The sequence below is a fragment of the Hyla sarda genome, chromosome 6 (genome assembly GCF_029499605.1).
Source record: "Hyla sarda isolate aHylSar1 chromosome 6, aHylSar1.hap1, whole genome shotgun sequence".
Classification (NCBI taxonomy): Eukaryota; Metazoa; Chordata; class Amphibia; order Anura; family Hylidae; genus Hyla; species Hyla sarda.
This window is the reverse complement of record NC_079194.1, coordinates 71,064,177-71,080,069: the sequence shown is the minus strand read 5'-3', so window position 1 is coordinate 71,080,069 and position 15,893 is coordinate 71,064,177. Positions and strand designations below refer to the sequence as shown.

The 15,893-nt window shown below is 46.8% G+C and overlaps 1 protein-coding gene across 2 annotated transcripts in view; it reads right to left on the bottom strand.

The window, feature by feature from the left end:
• LOC130275755 (uncharacterized) overlaps positions 1–15,439 on the bottom strand; it is a 28,822-nt gene extending 13,383 nt beyond the window's left edge. Inside the window, exon 1 of one of the 2 annotated variants that reach the window (XR_008844889.1) lies at positions 839–1,262. The gene's annotated coding sequence lies outside the window, so the exon portion shown is untranslated. Of the gene's footprint in view, positions 1–838; positions 1,263–15,301 lie in introns of those variants that run through there. The other variant, XM_056524108.1, reaches the window with a different exon arrangement.
• Between the last annotated feature and the right edge of the window lie 454 nt (positions 15,440–15,893).

Below are 15,893 nucleotides of genomic sequence, written 5' to 3'. Positions count from 1 at the left end.
AAGCAAAATGGTTGAGATTTAGCAACACTTGTGTAGATGAAGAGTAGGGCAGTTGCCCATAGCATCCAAGCAGATTGCTTCTTGGAGTTTTGAAGATGCCTGTGAAAAATGAAGTAAGCTTTCTTATTGGTTGCCAGGGGCAACAGCACCACTCTTCCTCTGCCCAGGTTTGGATAAATCTCCACCAATGTGCCTACAAGCTAACTAGCTAAAATCAGACACACAGCAAGCACATGTGTACAGGCTCTAAGGGATTTGGAACCGGAGATAATTGATTGGCCAGATTGAAGGCAGCATATTTTTAAGAGTGCAACCAGGGCCATCATGCTTTTGTTACAAATCAATAACACTGTGTAAAATACCCATCAAAACACATATACTTTAATGGTCCTGGGGTATTAGATAACACAATGTAACTTATAATATGAGACGTACAGGTGTAGAAAGCACACACATATTAAAACACTACCAAGTCTATGTGGACAACATTTAACATAAAACAAGAACAAATAGGTTAACAAACAAGAAAGCAGCGGGCTTCAAACTGGGGCCCTCCAGATGTTGCAAAAAAAACTAACTCCAGGCATGGCCAGACAGCCAACAGATGTACGGCCATGCTGGGAATTGTAGTTGGAGAACATCGGGAGGGCCCCAGTTTCAAGAAGACTGCAATAAATACTAGCTTTAACCACAAGCAGCATTGAATGTTAGCAAAACAAAGAAAAAGTCTAGTTTCCAAAGAAAATACTATATCCTACAATATCAATCACACCAAAATGAAAAATCAAACACGACGAATGACAAACAAATTTTAAACACAAAAAAGATTAACACATACCTCTTCAACCAAAACCAACATTTCGCGCTGGGAAAAGTTTTTATGCTTGCTATACCCTAAACGACGAGTATTATAAACACACACATTAGAGGGACCAGGTGCACTAGTATCTCCTGCGAAGGATAAATCCTCTGCAATCTCCTGGGACATTATCTAAATGTTAAAGGAAAATGCAGAAACAACAACCTTAATATAAAGAAAATGCCTTGGGAACAACAGACATGTATCACTGAATAGACCAACATACCTTGATGCAGGATAGACCGTTTTGCAAGGCAACTTCCACTCTTGTCCACCTTGGATCAATTGTGACCTTTCAGCCCAATTTATCAAGGGCCTTGCGCTAAAATGGTAAATTTGGCGCAATTGCGCCAAATTTGCACCACCTGAAAACGTCTACATTTCAATCTATTATACACCAACATTGATACATGCCCCCCTTAGTGTGGTGACCCAAGGGTGTATGGCGGGACCCAGGGCTGCCATCAGAAATTCCGGGGCCCCTTACACAGCTCAAGGCCTGGGCTCCCCCCCCCCCCTCCCAGGGCCTGCCCGCCATTTTTATTTTATTTTCTAGATATATATATTTCTAATTAGATTAGAACAGAGTGCGGTGTTGTATAACATTGTGCTATTTAAGGAGTTGCCTGGTAAAAAATAACTTATCCTCTATCCAAGGATAGGAGATAAGTTATAGATTGTGCGGGGTCAGAGCATTGGGCCCCTTGCTATCTCGGCTGGAAAGGGGTACATGCCGTACCCGCACGGAGCACCGGCTGACACGCCCCTTAATGTACCCCTTAGAGATACATGGAGGGGGTGCGCCAGCCGCGGCTTACTGTGGTGTACAAACGTCAGCTTCCAGCAAACTGCCGGGGCCCCGTGCAGGAGATCGCAGGGGGTCCCAGCGCTTCGACCCCCCTGCGATCTATATCTTATCCCCTATCCTTGGATAGGGGGATAAGTAATTTTTTCCCAGAAAACTCCTTTAATAGCACAGTGTTATACAGCACCGCACGGGCATTTAAGAATAAGCCGCCCATTTTTTTTGGTGGGGGTCCGACTGCTGAGACCCCCACCGATCACCTCAGTTGAAGTGGTTCTCCAGCTGTTGGAAAGCTAAAACTCCCAGCATGTCTGGAGAGCCTCAGGCATTATGGGAGTTGTAGTTTTGTAACAGCTGGAGAGACACAGATTGGACACAGTTATACCCATCATCACTGCAGAACTTACAAGTGACTACAGCTCTGATGGGACAGTCAGGAGAACACACAATGATATCAGTGACCTGAGTGACGTCTCCTGACTTGAGTGATATCTTCTCTGTTATCTTTTCTTCTTCATCTGGTCCAGAGACCAGGTCTTCCTCCAGCTCCATCTTCTCTGCAGAGTCTGACATCCAGACATCATTGGCTCCTCACTTTGTCAGCAGAACCTCATCCTCTGCATGAAGACAGTAATCATTATAACCTTGCCAAGTGTACCCTAAATAAAATACTGCCCCACACTGTACCCTGAATATAATGCTGTCATACACTGTACCCTGAATATAATACTACCACACACTGTACCCTGAATATAATACTCCCATACACTGTACCCTGAATATAATACTGCCATACACTGTAACCTGAATATAATACTGCTATACACTATACCCACTAAATATAATACTGCCACACGCTGTAACCTGAATATAATACTGCTATACACTACACCCTGAATATAATACTGCTGTACACTGTATCCACTAAATATAATCCTGCCACACACTGTACCCTGAATAGAAGACTGCCATACACTGTACCCTGAATATAATACTGCTATACACTATACCCACTAAATATAATACTGCTATACACTGTATTCACCAAATATAATACTGCCATACACTGTATCCTGAATATCAAACTGCCATACATGCATATACATCATATATACATATACACCCCCTCTTATCCTCTGTGTCCTCATCACTCCTCATCACCCCCACCAAACCTCTCCTCATCATTACTATAACCCCCCGCACCTCTCCTCATCACCCCCATAACCCCCCTGCACATTTCATCACCCCCATAACCCCCCTGCACCTCTCATCACCCCCATAACTCCCCTTGCACCTCTCATCACCCCCTGCACCTATCACCCCCCTGCACCTCTCATCACTCCCCTGCACCTCTCATCACTCCCCTGCACCTATCACCCCCCCTGCACCTTTCATCCCCCCTGCACCTTTCATCACCCCCCCTGCACATCTCATCACCCCCCCTGCACTGCACCTCTCATCACCCCCCCTGCACCTTTCATCACCCCCCTGCACCTCTCATCACCCACCCTGCACTGCACCTCTCATGTCCCCCCTGCACCTCTCATTACCCCCCCTTGCACCTCTCATCACCCCCTGCACCTCTCATCACCCCCCTGCACCTCTCATCACCCCCCTGCACCTCTCATCACCCCCCCTGCTCCTATCACCCCCCTGCACCTTTCATCACCCCCCCTGCTCCTATCACCCCCCTGCACCTCTCATCACCCCCCTGCACTGCACTGCACCTCTCATCACCCCCCCTGCACCTCTCATCACCCCCCTGCACCTCTCATCACCCCCCTCCCCCCTGCACCCCCATAACACCCCAAGCACCTCTCCCCCCGCTCCTCTCATAACCATTGCAAACACCCCTGCCCCTGCAAGTTAACCTACCCTGCTGGCTGCCGGGGATCGGTGCAGCGGAGGCTTCTGCTGCTCCTGTGCACGGGGAGGATCGTCTGGACTGGAGATCATGCAGGGACAGGTCAGGTGACTGGAGTAGACATGCGTGCCTGCATGGGGCACGTCGACTACCATCAGCCCCTGGCCTGTCCGGCCCTGCCGTGACTCTTAAGGGGCCTGCACCCCTAGAAAGAGAGGGCCATGGTCTTGCGGGCCCCCCGGATTATAAGGCCCGGTCACAGTCTGGCGGGCCCCCAGCGGTCAGTGAGTGACAGTCACAGTCACTCACTGACAAGCCGAAAAAATAAAAAAGGTCCAGGGCCGGCTGGGCTCCCTGAAGCTCCGGGCCCCATACAGGTGTATGGGTTGTACCCCCCTGATGGCGGACCTGGCGGGACAACAGGTGTAGCGGTGTGAGTAGTGGGATCAGATCGTATTAACCCCAGAGGCAAGATGTTGTTAACCCCTAGTGTTTGTGACGCCAAGATTGTGGTGACCCACGGGTGTATGGCGGGACTACGGGTGTAGCGGTGTGAGTGGTTGGATTAGATGGTATTAACCCCGGAGGCAAAATGTTGTTAACCCCTAGTGTTCTACACACAACAAGGCAAACAGGCTCAGCTGTATCAGAACACATCTAATATCGGGGTGCTGACATGCGTACCCATATACTTACACTACATCCCAAGAGAAAAAGCGATACACAATACAGCGCACACCCAAAATATATGCAAATATAATCAAGTTTATTAAGTACACAAAATTACAGCAAGAAAAGATATTTAAAAACATCTAAAAGACCAAAAAGCCACTGCACAAACAGGAGGGGAAACCCAAAACAAGGGGACCCCACCCAGTGCACTTGCAATAATCCATATATATAAGCATACATGCCAGATCACTCCAACCTATATAATAATGAAGTCCTGCATAATAACAGCCCTAGCTAAAAATATACAATACAACCTGCTACTATTTGACAGATTAGTCAGGGTATAGGTGGACAGCGGACGGCAGATAGAGGAGTATCCAAAGCAAGTGCCCCCTAAACCCCACCCGTTCTGTTGCCCATCAGCAAATTTCTAAGGGGTGTTCATGACGTCAAGATTGTGGTGACCCATGGGTGTATGGCGGGACCATGGGTGTAGTGGTGTGAGTCGTGGGATCAGATGGTATTGACCCCGAAGGCTGGATGGTATTAACCTCTATTGTTCGTGACGCCAGTGTGGTTTTCGGGTTCTGGAAGACCACATGCCCAGTTTCTCCACTATCCCAGTTGCTACTAGTGAAATGAGAGTCTACAACCAGTTATTGTGAAACGGAGGCTTTACTGAGTATAAGACAGATGGAATTATCTTCACAGCTAAGGCCAGATTTTCCAGAGAGGTGGCCAGGACCCAGAAGGACCTCACAGCTTGCTGGACCAATATACTTGCAATCAACTTGACTTGAGATTGTCTTGACTATTTGCAGGACTTGACTAAATTCAGTGACAGCAGACATAGACTTGAGACTTACTGGAATGACTGTAGCTTGTGGGGTCTTCCAGTTGCTGATCACTTGCACTAAGATCTGTACTTGCTGGTTCTCAGTAAAGGAAGAGAGTGAATTGTAGTGGCCGCCCCTTTATATAGTGGTGGGCTAGACTAAAGCCCATTGGTCAAGCTGCTCGTCATAGTTAAAGCTGGTGCTCTCTGGGAGAACATGTGACAATAAATCATGTGACAACATAACATGTGACAATCTCACACGTCCTTGAGACCTCCCACAGGTCCTCTGTTCTATATATACATAAGGATACTGGCTAGGCATTAAAGAGATATAACAACATTATGGAACAACAGGGGGAGACCATGCAGGGGAGCCCCCAAGTCACTGAGGGACTCAACCTGACAGGGCCTAAGGGTAGTACAGGACCATGTACTGTACTGGGACATCACATTAGCCTTAAAGGGGTACTCCAGCCCTAGAATTCTTATCCCCTATCCAAAGCATAGGGGATAAGATGTCTGATTGTGGGGGTCCCGCCACTGCGGAGCCCCAGACATCTGGTGCACGGAGCAAACTGAGATGTGGGGAAGAGGCTCGTGACGTCACGGTCACGCCCCACTCTTGACATCACAGCCATGCCCCCTCAATGCAAGTCTATGGGAGGGGGCATGACAGCCATTCCACCTCCTCCCATAGACTTGTATTGAAGGGGCGTGGCCGTGACATCATGAGCAGGGCACAGCTGTGAATTCACGAGCCTCAGGTGCTGCACCAGACGCTCTAAATGAATGCAGAGTGTATCCGGGAGATTGTGGCGGTCCCCAAGGGTGGGACCCCCGCGATCAGACATCTTATCCCCTATCCTTTGGATAGGGGATAAGATGTCTAAGGGCAGAGTACCCCTTTAAGGCTATGTCAACATGGCAGAGTTCAGCAAATTTTTCCGCAGCGGAAATGCTGCTTTACGGATTCTGAACATTGAACAAGTCTTTAAATTTTGCATTTTTCAATGGGATTCTGCTGCATCCTTCGCATAGCGGGATTTCTGCTGTGAAAATTCAGAATCTGGACTCCTCAGAAAGATTTCACATGTCGATTCTTTCTGTGAAATCTGCTTAGAAATGCATTGCTGTCTATGGAGAGGGTGCATTTTCGAGCGGTCCTAGCACCGGCTTCTTGTGTGTAATTGGTGCCTAAGCGTATATTAATACTATTGTATATCCTGCACATATGCTGCCATAGACTTTAATGGGTCACAGGAAAATCTGCAATAGTGGCATGTTTGCAGATTTAGCTTTGGATTTTTAGAACTACGTCCAATGTGAACTTACCCTGTCAATGATAAAATGCAGCAGCAAAATATTAGCAGAAGTAACTCTGCAACAACAAAAACGTGGTCTGAAAAGGCAGGAGGTGCTTAACCTCAAATGCAGTTGTGCATTTATGCTGGGGGAGCAGATCCTGCCCTTCTGGTCAGTTGCTAAATCTTATACTTGGAGGTGTATAAACCCCATTTAATGCACCTTGATCACTTTCTAGGCAGCATTAAGGTCCACCTGTGAGGCCGGCAACATATCAGCCAACTTGGGTGGGGCTTATAGTCTGCCTCCCTCCTCCCATTGTATATGTGCCCAGCCACACTGGAGGTAACCTGGGAGCAGGCTGTGAGTCTGCCCTAATGCTGCTGTAATTGCCCACTGGCCCCTGGTATTGCCCATACGGCACAGGTAGGTTAGTGTTAGGTCCTGGGCCACTTGAGGAACCTAGGCGTTGGTGTGCGGGCTCAGGTATGTCCTTCATATAAGGATATAGGGGGGAATTCATCAATATGTGTCTATTGTAGACAGAGTTCTACCCCTTTACACTGCTTGTCTATTGTACACTCTTGCTCAGAATTTACTAAGGCTGTTGCACTCTTTTGATAAATCTTGTGCAAATATAGAAACTCCCCCCCCTCGCTCTACCGTACACTCCTTCTCTACCTCACAGGAAAAGTGGACGTAGGGATTTTGTTCTATTGCTTTGAGGCCAGGAATGCATCATAAAAAACGCCAGAAAAACGGTCAGTTTAGTCAGTTTAGTCAGTTTTTCTTTTTTATTGCATTTTTGCTGGTGTGTGGAAAGAAAAAAATTTACAAAATTTTAGTTTTTTCTTTTAAATTTAGATACGTGAATGCGGAGGATTATGTCAGAATTTGTGGCTTGCGATGAAGAACAGCATTTAAATTTTTTTTTATGTCAATAAAAGGGTTAACGAGGGCTATGGGGGAGTTTTTTTAAATAAAATTTTTTTTTCATTGTGTTGTGTTTTTCATAATAAAATTTTCAGGCTTAGTAGTGGAAGGCATCTTGTAGACAGAATCCATTACTAAGCTAGGGCTTAGCGTTAGCCCCCAAAACAGCTAATGCTAACCCCCAATTATTACCCTGGTACCCACCGCCACAGGGTTTCCAGGAAGAGCCGCTACCAACAGGCCCGGAGCATCAAAAATGGCACGCCTAGGCGGTAACAGGCTGGCGTTATTTAGGCTGGGGAGGGCCAGTAACAATGGTCCTCGCCCACTCTGGTAACGTCAGGCTATTGCTGCTTGGTTGGTATCTGGCTGATACTGAAAAAATGAGGGAACCACACACTTTTTTTTATTTATTAAAAAAAAAAAACGCTTAGGGTTCCCCCTATTTTTAATATCAGCCAGATACCAACCAAGCAGCAACAGCCTGATGTTACCAGGGTGGGCGAGGACCATTGTTACTGGCCCTCCCCAGCCTAAATGACGCCAGCCTGTTACAGCCTAGGCCGAGGAACGCCTTTTTTGATGCACCGGGCCTGTTGGTACCGGCCTGTTGGTACCCTAGGGTGGTGGGTAGCGGGGTAATAATTGGGGGTTAGCGTTAGCTGTTTTTGGGGCTAACGCTAAGCCCTTTCTTAGTAATGGATTCTGTCTATAAGACAGCTTCCACTATTAACCCTGAAAATGTAATTATAAAAAACACGGACACATTGAAAAAACATTTTATTTAAAAAAAAAAATCACTCCCCCACAGCCCTCTTTAACCATTTTATTGAAATAAAAAAAATAAAAAACGCTGGTCATCGTCGCAGTCCACTGAATCTGACGTAGTCTTCCGCATTCACGTAAGCAACAGCTGGAGGCACACAGGTTGCAAAACACTGAGAGTTTGTTACTTAACTCAGTGTTTCCCAACCCGTGTGCCTCCAGCTGTTGCCAAACTACAACTCCCAGCATGTACGGTTTGTCAGTGCATGCTGGGAGTTATAGTTTTGCAACAGCTGGAGGCACACAGGTAGGGAAACACTGAGTTAGGAAACAGACAATGTTTCCCAACCAGTGTGACTCCAGTTGTTGCAAAACTACAACTGCCGGCATGCCCAGGCAGTCCATACATACTGGGAGTTGTAGTTCTGTAACACCTGGCCCTTCAGATGTTGCCAAACTACAACTCACAGCATGCCTGGGCAGTCTGGGCATGCTTGGAGTTGAAGTTTTGCAACATCTGGGGGGCTACTGTTTGGACACCACTACTTAACGGTCTCCCAACTGTTCTCCTCCAGTTGTTGCAAAACTACAACTCCCAGCATGCCCTTCGGCTGTCTGAGCATGCTGGGAGTTGTAGTTTTGCAACCACTGGAGGCACACTGGTTGGAAAACTCAGTGTTTCCCAACCTGTGTGCCTCCAGCTGTTGCAAAACTTCAACTTCAAGCATACCCAGACTGCCCAGACATGCTGGAAGTTGTAGTTCGGCAACATCTGAAGGGTCAGATGTTGCAGAACTACAGCTCCCAGCATGCCTCGACTGTCTGGGCATGCTGAGAGTTGTAGTTTTGCAAAATCTGGAAGAGCACAGATTGGAGACCACTGCACAGTGAAAGGCTGTCTGGGCTGTCTGGGCATGCTGGGAGTTGTAGTTTTGAAACTCCTAGAAGCAGCAGTTAATATCACTTTATGGCGATCTTCACTGCTGTTTCCACTTACCTGCCGCAGCTGCCTTCTAGACGGTCCCCGGTCCTTGCTGTACCCTCCTGTCCCACAGCAGGTATGTGCCGCGGCCCCCCGCAGCTCCCGGGATCCTCTTCCCCCGCCCTGCCTGACTTCTAGGGGCGGGAAGAGCGGGGGATCTGAACTTTAACCCCCCACAGTCAGCGATCACTGTGATTGGTCCACAGGGACCAACCACAATGATCGCTGACCAGGACCATCCACAGATGGTCCTGGGGGGGCTTGAAGAAGTTGTCCCTCGCTAATAACAGCGGGACTTCTGCCAGTTAACCCGTGCGATGCCGCGCATCGCCGGGTTAACTGCATGACATTTATAAATGTCATGATGCGCGAACTACCTGCACATCATGACATTTATATATATCATTCTGCGGGAACGGGTAAAATTGGGGGGGCACTGATGTAATGCGGATCACAGCAGATCTCCAAAATGATCTGCTGCGATCCGCATTTCACCCCTTAAGGACCAGGGTTTTTTCCGTTTTTGCATTTTCGTCTTTTGCTCCTTGCCTTTAAAAAAAATCATAACTCTTTCAATTTTGCACCTAAAAATCCATATGATGGCTTATTTTTTGCGCCACCAATTCTACTTTGTAATGACGTCAGTCATTTTGCCCAAAAATCTACGGTGAAATGGAAAAAAAATCATTGTGCAACAAAATTGAAAAAAAAACGCCGTTTGTAACTTTTGGGGGCTTCCGTTTCTACGTAGTACATTTTTCGGTAAAAATGACACCTTATCTTTATTCTGTAGGTCCATACAATTAAAATGATACCCTACTTATATAGGTTTGATTTTGTCAGACTTCTGTAAAAATCATAACTACATGCAGGAAAATTAATACGTTTAAAATTGTCATCTTCTGACCCCTATAACTTTTAAATTTTTCCGTGTATGGGGCGGTATGAGGGCTCATTTTTTGCGCCGTGATCTGAAGTTTTTAACGGTACCATTTTTGCATTGATAGGACTTATTTTAAATGATATAAAAAGTGACCAAAAATGCACTATTTCGGACTTTGGAATTTTTTTGCGCGTACGCCATTGACCGAGCGGTTTAATTAATGATATATTTTTATAATTTGGACATTTCCGCACGCGGTGATACCATATATGTTTATTTTTATTTACACTGTGTTTTTTTTTTATTGGAAAAGGGGGGTAATTCAAACTTTTATTAGGGAAGGACTGTCCCCCAGAAGGAGACTCTACAATCGCTCCCAATGTCCTCGTCCCATGTGGAGCGACATCTCGACAAAAAGAGGGGGAGACCTAAGGGGGGGGGGGTACTGTTACGCCGAGCGCTCCGGGTCCCTGCTCCTCCCCGAAGTGCTCGCGGCGTTTCTCTCCCTGCAGCGCCCCGGTCAGACCGCTGACCGGGAGCGCTGCACTGACATTGCCGGCGGGGATGCGATTCGCATAGCGGGACGCGCCCGTTCGCGAATCGCATCCCAAGTCACTCACCTGTCCCGGTCCCCGGCTGTCATGCTCTGGCGCGCGCGGCTCCGCTCTCTAGGGCGCGTGCGCCAGCTCTCTGAGATTTAAAGGGCCAGTGCACCAATGATGGTGCCTGGCCCAATCACCCTAATTAGTTTCCACCTGCTCCCTGGCTATATCACCTCACTTCCCCTGCACTTCCTTGCCGGATCTTGTTGCCTTAGTGCCTTGAGAAAGCTATTACTGTGTTTACCCATACTGTGTTCCTGACCTCCTGCTATTTCTATAGACTATGAACCTTGCCGCCTGCCCCGACCTTCTGCTACGTCCGACCTTGCTCTTGCCTTATCCCTTGTACCACCGCCTATCTCAGCAGTCAGAGAGGTTGAGCCGTTGCCGGTGGATACGACCTGGTTGCTACCGCCGCTGCAAGACCATCGGGCTCTGATGAAAACCAGTAGCAACTTAGAACCGGTCCACTGACACGGTCCACGCCAATCCCTCTCTGGCACAGATGATCCACCTCCAATCAGCCGAATCGTGACAGGTAACAGCTTGACTAGCTGGCTACATAGCTACCAACCTGACTACTTGCTACATAGCTGCCTATCAGGCTACATAGCTAGCCACCTGACTATCTGGCTACAATAAGCTAACCACCTGATTACCTGGCTACATAGCTACATACCTAGCTACAGAGCTACCTACCTAGCTACCCACCTAACTGACTGGCTACATAGCTACTTACTGACTATGCGCTGGCTACCTACCTATATAACTTCTTACCTGGCCACATAGCTACCTACCTGACTAGATAGCTATCTACTAGACTACCTGCGCCGGTATTTTTTGGCCTTTGTATACTTTTGGTCTGTGTATGGTGTCTGTATAATTCTATTATGTGTGGTGGAAGATATTTCCTCCTTGTATATTGGTATTATTGGTCATGGAAAATTATCCTACCTATGTTAACATGTTTCACACACACACACACACACACATATTTTTTTTAATATGATTTGTTTGTGGGGGGGCTGGAGGCTCATGAGGTCACAGTCATGCCCCGTTCGTGACGTCACGGCTATGCCCCCTCAATGCAAATCTATGGGAAGGGGCATCTCCCATAGACTTGCATTTAGGGGGCGTGGATGTGACATCACAAGCTGGGGCTTGACCGTGACGTCACGATCCTCCACCCCGCATCACCAGTCATCCGACACGGAGCGAAGTTCGCTCTGTGCACCGAATGTCTAGGGTGCTGCAACCGAGATCGCGAGGGTCCCCAGCGGCGGGACCCCCACAATCAGACATCTTATCCCCTATCCTTTATATAGGAGATAGGAGAGAAGATGTCTAGAAACGGAGTACCCATTTAAGTACAAGACAATGTTATCCTTCCTGCTATAAGTGCTGTGAGAACATAAAGTGAAAATTGTAAGCAACTGGAGAATAAACATGGTCAGATCCTCAGTAATCCCTGGACCCAAATCTTATTGTTTTGCAGATTTTCACTGTGATTTCACTATAGTCAATGAGGTTTTATTGTATTGGACTTGTAAACGAGTGGCTGCAGCCATCTTGGTTGTGAACTCCACCCATCTGTCCAGGGCTCATATTAATAATAGCAGAGTAAAGCTGGATCCTCCATGAGAATATTTTGTAGCCTACACCCTAGTGGGGTGACTCTATTTAGTGTAGGTTCCCATCATATGCGTAATCTGATCGGCAGCACACTGCAAGTGCATATATGACATATTTGTAGATTGGGGACATGAATTATTGGATGAGAATATGTGCTGTGGACTTCAAGTCTATTACTATAGTATATAGAGCAGTAACACAGTTCAAAATAGTTCATATATCCAATATTCACATATGTCTTAGCGTTTACAAAGTGCTATTGTATTCTCTATGGGGGAGATTTATCAAAACCTGTCCAGAGGAAAAGTTACTGAGTTGCCCATAGCAACCAATCAGAGGCCTTTTTAAAAATGAAAGAAACGCTCTGATTGGTTGCTATGGGCAACTCAGCAACTTCTCCTCTGGACTGGTTTTGATAAATCTCCCCCTATATGTTTACACAAAAAATATAAACCATCCTACAGAAAAAAGTTCCATGGAGATAAAAATACAAATGTGTGTGTGTGTGTGTGTGTGTGTGTGTATATATATATGTGTATTGTACTAATAAAGCCTTGTATGGAGAAAAGGGGAATATGTTACACTGCCCCTTGGTGATGTCTCAGCTGACATAGTGACTATTATGACATCACCGAGTTTCTTACAAGGAATCAGTGGTCAGGAGCTGTAGATCTCTTTGTGAGAGAAGTGATAGGAGAGAGAGCATTGCTCAGTTCTTTTTAGTGTGTTTTGTGCATTTTGGAAATGATTTTCCAGTTATTTTTCTTTGTGTGTTGGATGTGCGTTGTCAGCAGCCGTCCTCTGCCTCCAGTTGAGGAAAATACCATCATCCCTCATTCTGGAGATGACGTGCCCACAGACAGTGCCAAGGACCAGGGACTCGTGAGTAAGTATCCTCCTCTATGTGTATAGTAGGAAATAAGATAAATACCTGTTTTAATAACATGATTTTGTGTTTTTTAGGAATCCGGAGATCAATTGCTTCACAGATTCAAGATCTAAGCGATCGCTTCCAGTATATCCCACGAAGCGTTATTATCGGCACTCCGTTCTTGATGCTGTTCCTGGCCCTGCTTTGCTGCTATAGGTAAGTAATATTTCACATTATATAAATCCAGTTCACTCCCTCTCTCTATATCTAGTATAATAATAACATTGTGTTTTTTACAGCATCTGCCTGGATCCTCCAGAGACCTGAGGTACCATCCACCTCCTGACTGATCCCCTGGATATGACCTCGGCTATGTTATATGGACCATGATTCGGCATCATTCTGACTGATCTCCCGGTGACGACCCCTGGCTACGTTCCTGAATTATTTTATTAAAGTAATTTTTGGACCAATCAAATGGCTGTATTGATGTTTCTGCCTATTATGGCCTTCCTCAAAAAGTTCTATAACATATGTAGTAAAAACAATGATGAACGCATCTCTTATAATGGAGACTTTTAGGCACAAAATTCCCTCTGGTAAAAAACCAGACACACATTCGTATTCTATCGGCTTAGATCTACATTGTTTGTTGTTATTAGTTGGACTATTGCTTGCACTTCTTAAATGATAATCTGACTGTGATCCTAAGGTCTCAATGCCCACTACTGCCTTCAGGTACAGGCCTCCTGTGTCTGAGCCTGTGGTCATACATGAGGTTTTATTAGTGGTACCACATGCATTTTGCCAAACATTGCAATTGCATAAAAAATTTGCAGTTTACCACAGTTTGCAATTCTGAAGGAGTCAGGCATTAAATATACAACAAATGAATAGCAGTATGTCTGATTTCACACATAATTAAGTATTCTGACTCTAAGGCTCCTTTCACACTATGAGCATTCATCCGTTATTAAACATCCGTTTTCTGCGTAAAAATGGATGTATAATAACAGATGAGATGACAGGTGCTAAGGGCTGAATAAAATATTCATCCGTTAAGACCCGGTATAACATCCCTCATGTACAGCCGTTTTAACACCTCTGCCTATAGCCTGTTATGCCCCCCGCAGCACATTAATAAAGATATGACCCCCTCCAGCGCATATATATATATATATATATATATATATATATATATATATATACACACCCCAGTGCATTTATATATACCCCCGCCAGGGGCGGACACAGACAGCAGAGGGCCCCTGTGCAAAGAATGTGCCTGCCCCCCCATATGTCTATTGTTCAGGACCCCCCCCCCCCACTGCTATTAATCCCCTCCCCCGCTCTCATTACCCCCCCTGCTTCCATTAACCCCCTGCTCCTTGCATTCACCTCATCCTGCCCCTCCTTCCATTCACCCTCCACTTCTATTACCCCCCCTCATGCTTCCATTCCCCCCCTCACTGCTTCCATTGACCGCCCTGCTCTTTCTTCCATTCACCCCTCCTGCATCTTGCTTCCATTCACCCCCTACTTCCATTACTTCCATTACCCCCTGCTCCTTCCATTCTCCCCATCCTGCCCCTCCTTCCATTCACCCCCATGTTTCCACTACCCCCTGCACCCATTAACCCCTCCTGCTCCTTCCATTCACCCCATCCTGCCCCTCCTTCCTTCCCCCCTGCGCTTCCATTCCCCCCACTGCGCTTCCATTAACCCCCTGCTTCTTTTATTCACCCCATCCTTCCCCTCATTCCATTACCCTCCCTGCTTCCATTAACCCCCCCTCGCTTCCATTAATCCCTTGCTTCCAGTAACCCCCTCCCCCTGCTTCCATTAAACCCCTCCCTATGCTTCCATTACACATACACCCCCACTCCTGCCCCTCTTTCCATTCTCTCCCCCTGCACTTCCATTACACACACACACACGCCCATTTCCATTAACACCCCCCTGCTTTCATTACAACCCCCCCAGCCCCCTGCTTCCATTAACCCCCTGCTCCTATAATTTGGTTAGATAGATAGATAGATATGAGAGATAGATAGATATGAGATAGATAGATAGGACATAGATCAGTGTTTTCCAACCAGGGTGTCCCCAGCTGTTGCAAAACTACAACTCCCAGCATGCCTGGACAGCCAAGGACTGTCCTGGCATGCTGGGAGTTGTAGTCTTGCAACATGTAGGCACTTTTGTTGAGAAACACTGCAAACTGGCAAAGCCCTAACCCACTCATCTTTATAAAGTTACCTACTGTTCACACAGCCCACGGCCCTCAACTCACCGGGAATGCAGTGTAATCCGAGACAGGGGCCACATGATGCCGGGGATGAAGAGGAACTGAGGCAGTTGTTCCTCATGAAGTTATCGGGGGATGAAGCACGGCCTGATGCAGGGACAGGTCAGAGGACTTGGAGCTGACTTTCTGCCTATGCGGGGCACGTCTACTCCCACCAGCCCCTCTGCTCTTAAAGCGACAGTTACACTAACGGGGGTGGGCTCCCTCTCAAGGCCCGGGCCCAGCGTACAGATACCTCTATAGCTATGCCACTGGCGGTGGGCCCCCTTACTTGATGGGCCCTTGTGCAGTTGAACCTGCTGCACATATGGTTTGTTCGCCCCTGCCCCCCGCAGCGCATCAACATATGACCCCCGCAAGCGTATATATATATATATATATATATATATATATATATATATATAGTGACATCCATCTCAGGGATTAGCTCTGGGATCGTCCTAGTTACTTGCCACTGGACACGCTTCGCCAGACAATGATTCTTCATACAAATCTGGCACCTCGCCAGCTTTATTTACACAGGTTGCAGGTAAAACAAAAACATAACTCAGGAACAAACCAAAGTCCTAGACCGTCT